Genomic DNA, 5,810 nt, shown 5'->3' with positions numbered 1-5,810 from the left:
TTTGGATAGTGATTGATCTCATAGGAGAAAGCACAGATGCAGCAGAAGCTAGCATTTGACAATTAATGTTTTCTCTTACCAGCATCGATTGCAGTGACAAAAATTCCAAACCAATTAATTTAAATATCACTCCAGAAAATCCACTGAGTTTATGAGCTCAGTGGAAAGTGGCCAAATTTAGCAAAAGTAAAAACATAAAAACCCCCACCACCCAGCCAGTGCATCACATGTCAACATCAGTTTTTTGTTTTAAACAAACAGAGATGGCTGATAAGGTCCAGTAAGAATTGAAATTTGTTTTTAAATGTATTTTACTTTGGAAATCTATTGATTTTTATTTTGAGGTTTGGGAGAGCCACCCGGTTTTGTTCAATATCTTCATTAATGATCTGGAAGATGGGGTAGATTGCACCCTCAGCAAGTTTGCAGATGACACTAAGATGGGGGGAGTGGTAGATACCCTGGAAGGTAGGGATAGGATACAGAAGGACCTAAACAAACTGGAGGATTGGGCCAAAAGAAATCTGATGAGGTTCAACAAGGACAAGTTCAGAGTCCTGCACTTAGGACGGAAGAATCCCATGCACAGCTACAGACTGGGATCTGACAAGCTAGGCAGCAGTTCTACAGAAAAGGACCTGGGGGTTAGAGTGGATAAAAAGCTGGATATGAGTCAGCAGTGTGCCCTGGTTGTCAAGAAGGCTAATGGCATATTGGGCTGCATTAGGAGGGGCATTGCCAGCAGGTCACGGGAAGTGATTATTCCCCTCTATTCGGCATTGGCCGCATTTAGAATATTGTGTCCAGTTTTGGGCCCCCCACTACAAAAAGGATGTGGACAAGTTGGAGAGAGTCCTCGGAGGGCAACAAAAATGATTAGGGGGCTGGAGCACAAGACGTATGAGGAGAGGCTGAGGGAACTAGGCTTGTTTAGCATGCAGAAGAGAAGAATGAGGGGGGATTTGATAGCAGCCTTTAACTACCTGAAAGGGGGTTCCAGGGAGGATGGAGCTATGCTGTTCTCAGTGGTGGCAGATGACAGAACAAGGAGCAATGGTTTCAAGTTGCAGGGGGGGAGGTCTAGGTTGGACGTTAGGAAAAAGTTTTTCATTAGGAGGGTGGTGAAGCACTGGAGTGGGTTACCTAGGGACGTGGTGGAATCTCCATCTTTAGAGGTTTTTAAGCTACGGCTTGACAAAACCCTCGCTGGGATTATTTAACTGAGTTTAGTCCTGCTTTGAGCAGGGGGTTGGACTCGATGACCTCCTGAGGTCCCTTCCAATTCTATGATTCTATGAGGGATGAAAATGCAGAATTCTTATCCAAACTCCTGGTGGTTCCTGCTTCAAGCTCCTCAGCTCTTTTCTACCTCCCCTTTTAGCTTCCCTCTGCAACATGTTTCTGCCCATCCCCATCATTCCAGAAATCCCCATCAATCTCCTTGCACAGCCCACATGCTCTTTTCAGGCATTTGGTGACCTCCCCCTCTTATTATTTATTATAAATAATCTTTATTGTGATAGGATGCAGAGGCCTCTGCACTAGGCACCGTACTAACAAATAACACAAAGCGAATCCCTGCGTCACATTCAAGTCATACATAACAGTTAATTAACAGACATACAGGGTGGGGAGAAACAGGTAGGTGCATTTGCCTAAGTTAGTAGTCACATTGGTCTTAAAATCCCCAAAGCAGATATAGCAGGCTCTGTAAAGGCCCCTGATCTAAAGCCTATTGAATTTAATGGGAGCCTTTTGTAGGGCTTGATCCAAAATCTCAGCAGAAAGCTCCTGTTGACGTAAATGGGCTTTGCTTAGGCTCTGGGACCCCAGCACCATGAAATTTACACTTTGTACGTGTTTTGCTTTCTGTTCTCTCAAGGAAACCCTGGCGTGCATTGCACATCAGAACACACACAGATATCCCTTTACTCCTCCTTCCAGCAATCAGGTGTGAGCAGGAGGTGTAGCTGTCAAAGAGCTAACTCTAGGGCATGGCACTTTGCTGGTCACTTAAGTTACTGGAACCAGTAGATCAGTGACATTTCACCATTCAGCCATTTGCGCAATTAATTATTGATGTCCCTGATCCCTGAGGCTCGGTTCTGTTCTCATAAGGCCCAGGAATTCTCCAGACACATGCTGTGGACTTTGAGCCCAGGCTTCTAATCATCAAAAATAGATAGCGCCGGGGTAAGAGACTGAGGGAACATCACTTATCCAAATTGCTTTGAATTGTAACAAGAGTCTGGGATTCTGTTTAGCTTGTGGATTTAACCTGAGATTTGGGCTGGTTCTTATTTTTTAATGAACTGGTAGCATCCAGCTCTCAAATGAGTCCAAATGAGACTACAATTAGATTACATGAGTCTGAATTAGACTACAATCTTTTTGAGGAGGGACCCTCTTCTTACATGGTCCTGGAGCTTTACCTATTTCACAGGTAGGAATAAGAAGATATCAGTGTTATTCATTGGAATCCCTCTTTAGGAGAGATGGAGTTTTAAACATCCACAGCTGTAACTGTGATATCTATTATTCTCTCCACTATAAACTCTCTACACAGGGAAGTGGTGGACCTGGAGATATATTGTATGGAACAATCCTTAATTGGCTCCTGGAGGATAGCCTAATAAATTGACACTGTTTATGATGTAGTAGGGCTTTTCCATTGCCAGTTTCTACAATTACCTCAAGCTATGCTAGCTTGTATTGTTATATAAACAAGCAACAGCTAGAGGAGCAGAGAATTGCTCATTCCTAAGTCTACATGCTTCTAATTCCCATTTGCCTATCAGTCTTGCTTTTCCTTGCAAGCATGCAGGAATTAACCCATTATGCAGGCTTGCAATGACAGGAGACTGAAACAAACATGTTATCCCTGTTCAAGACTGCTCCTCTGAGCCAGCAGGTAATTCAAGCCTTTATGATTTTGCAAGAGACACTGGAGCTGCTAAAATTTGACAAAAGATTTTCAGTGAGATGAGATACATTAGGCTTCTCCATGATACTGGGCTGATTCTTTTTTAACCTGTGTAAAGAAAGATATTAGGGAGGAGTTAACAATTGCATGAAACTGATGGAGAGGAAACTGGGGATAAGAAGTCTAGATATGTGTAATAAAAGCTCTTACGAAGCAAACAGTCATAGAATTAAAATATTATTTGACAAAGCAAATCCTCCATCTTGGCAGGGGGTTGGACTAGATGACCCTTGTGCTCCCTTCTAACCCTATGATTCTATGCAGCCTTGTTTGAAATATTGTAAAGGGTTTTATCCTCCCCCCATGGCATTAAAGTAATTGAGAATGGGGGAAGATCAGGGGAAAGAATCTGTTATGGATAAGAGCACTCATTCAATCAAACCTCATACCCACCTCTAAGGTTCTAGCTTTATAACAGAACTCAACACTTTTGGGGTTGAAATTTCATTTGGCTCTAGCACCAGGTCAGCTCTGTTTTGCTGCATGGCATTTCATGGTGTTTCCTTGGTAGTGCCAGCCACAGGGCAGGACTGTCTTTCAAATGTCTTTCCTCTTATTGTTTGCTAGTTTAATTATTAGCAGAGGCGGCCTTTTGTCCCTCATGGGCAAGATTACAAACATGCATGGCTAGAAACAGGTACAGCAGACTCGTGAACAAAGCTGGATGTTTCCAGCTGACTCATGCAGAGCCTCCCTGGTTTGCTGTCTGTCTGGCCTTAGCATATAGCTTACAATGGTACACTCAGGCTACCAGTGTTCTACCTGTTTTACTGGTGTCTCTAGCTCCTTGTGATAAAGGCTTGGTTGTTAACTCCCTAACCAGCCTCCCCGCCCCCACTAAGGTGCATTAGAGCTCATTAGGAGGACCTGTACCTGATTAGGGAATGGGATACAGCTGTCCACCTAACTGGGCTGAGTGGTTGCTTGTACCTGATTAGCAGCTAGGAGGCAGCTGCCAGGCTGACTAAGTAGGGCTTATACACTAGCCAGAGGAAGGGTAAGGATGCTACCTGGCTTGTGGGGAGCAGAGAAGCCCCACAGGCTACTAGCCCCAGTCATGCACTGTACAAAGGTGGTGGGTGCACAAACACACTTTAAATAAGCTGCACTGGTGACCGCTAAACCAGCGGGTCTTCAAGTCATTTGTGAGCTAGAGGGTGGCTGAAGCGGAGGTGCTGTGCTGTGCTGGAGCACCCTTACACTCCTCTATGCTGTTTCAAGCAGTGCAATAGAGCTGTGAAGCTAGCAGATCTAAGCCATGGGAGAATTTTTCCCCAACTAATCTTAACCTAGGGCAAGTGTGTGAATCGGAGCGGGGGTAGCAGCTAGTCTGTGATGTAAGAATTGTTTGTAGCCTTGCTAACTTTTAACCTCAGCCTGGTCTCTGAGTGGCTTCAAGTAGCTAGTAAAGAGAAGCTCAGTCTGCATCTGTACGTACGTGTTAGAGAATTTTCAAATTCTGTCTGCAGGGAAGCAAGGGATGTCCAAAGGCTAGAGAAGCCTGCCTATCTAATCTATAGTGTTTCTTAGGAGTATACTCCATGGGACAATCCTGCGGTGGGAGAGGGATGAACTAGATGACCTAATAGTGATTTTTGCCTCTACGCGCTATGATTCTATGTGCCTACTATATACTGTTGTATAACACTACGGTAAAGGGCACATTATCTCATGTTAAGTCCAGCTATTTGCCTCGGGATCTGTTTCATAAACAGTTCTTCATCTCAGTACCCTGTTCCAGACACTTATAGGATCACAACCAATAGTATAAACAGTTGTAAGTCACAAGCCAGGTTGGCTTATTTAGAAGAACTGTAGAGGCAAGTCTGGAGAAGTCAATCAATTCCCTGTATGCTCCTACTAAGTCTAAGGTGTTCTTTATTGTAGGCTATGTGTTGAGGACAAGGCCATAAATTGTTAGTGACAGATAAAAGAATCTGGCCTTCAAGTAATTCATTCAAAGCAGCTCTTAAACATCCTGGATCTATAAGCTATTAATTTTGTTTAATATCATTATCTAAACTACCATCCTGGGGAGACAGGCAAGTCATTTGATGACAAGAGAGCTATCAGGCTAATTACACTTTTATGCCTTCCCTTGAAACTTGTAGAGCATTTAATGCATTCTTAAACTGCACCATCCATAATTATGAGACTTCCAAGGATACAGACAGACATTGGGGTTCAGGAGAGGCTGGTTAATTGTCAGTCAGGTTCCATGGATGGTCAGACAGATTGAAAGACGCTTAGAAACAGTGCTAAAGAGAGGAGTTAATGTCACTGTTCTAATTCTGCGTATTCATAGAATTGTAGGACTGGAAGGGACCTTAAGAGGTTTTCTAGTCCAGTGCCCTGTACTCAAGGCAGGAGCATTGTTGGTATTTGCCAGACCAAATTTTTAATAAATTGCTATTTATCATCTCAGCCTGGGATCACAATTAGTCCTGTTCATTCTGGAAGGAATTTCTAGTCTTTCCATCATTCTGCAGACTGTTGGTTACAGATGAAATACAAATTGTCTCCAGTGGATTGACATTTTTTTGGCAACTCATGGTCTTTACACAAATTACAGAGCAAAACCTCTTTCATCAAGCCCTGCATACACATGCCTCACCTGCATAAAAACATAGTGCTTTGTAAAATTCTTTGCTAACTTTTTAATTCAGAGGTTCAACAATTTTTCATTCTGCAGATCACTCTAACTTTGCACCAAAGATATAAACAATGTACAAGCATATACATACATACGTACATGTAATTGACAGGAAAGAAAGTTCTGTTCCATAGTCAGACATAATAGGCTACATTCTGCCCTGTTGTAACTTCA

The 5,810-nt window shown here is 43.0% G+C and overlaps 1 long non-coding RNA gene across 1 annotated transcript; it reads right to left on the bottom strand.

Moving 5' to 3' along the window:
- Nucleotides 1-2,722: 2,722 nt before the first annotated feature.
- LOC137150795 (uncharacterized) lies at nt 2,723-3,714 on the bottom strand. The gene is made up of 2 exons (XR_010919060.1): nt 3,377-3,714; nt 2,723-3,031 (listed from the first exon to the last, which is right to left on the bottom strand). It is a non-coding gene; the product is annotated as an uncharacterized lncRNA (long non-coding RNA).
- Between the last annotated feature and the right edge of the window lie 2,096 nt (nt 3,715-5,810).

Source organism: Emydura macquarii, unplaced genomic scaffold, assembly GCF_026122565.2.
Source record: "Emydura macquarii macquarii isolate MOO-44397 ecotype Brisbane River unplaced genomic scaffold, CSIRO-AGI_Emac_v2 contig_1027, whole genome shotgun sequence".
Classification (NCBI taxonomy): domain Eukaryota; kingdom Metazoa; phylum Chordata; order Testudines; family Chelidae; genus Emydura; species Emydura macquarii.
This window is presented reverse-complemented; position numbering and strand designations above follow the sequence as displayed.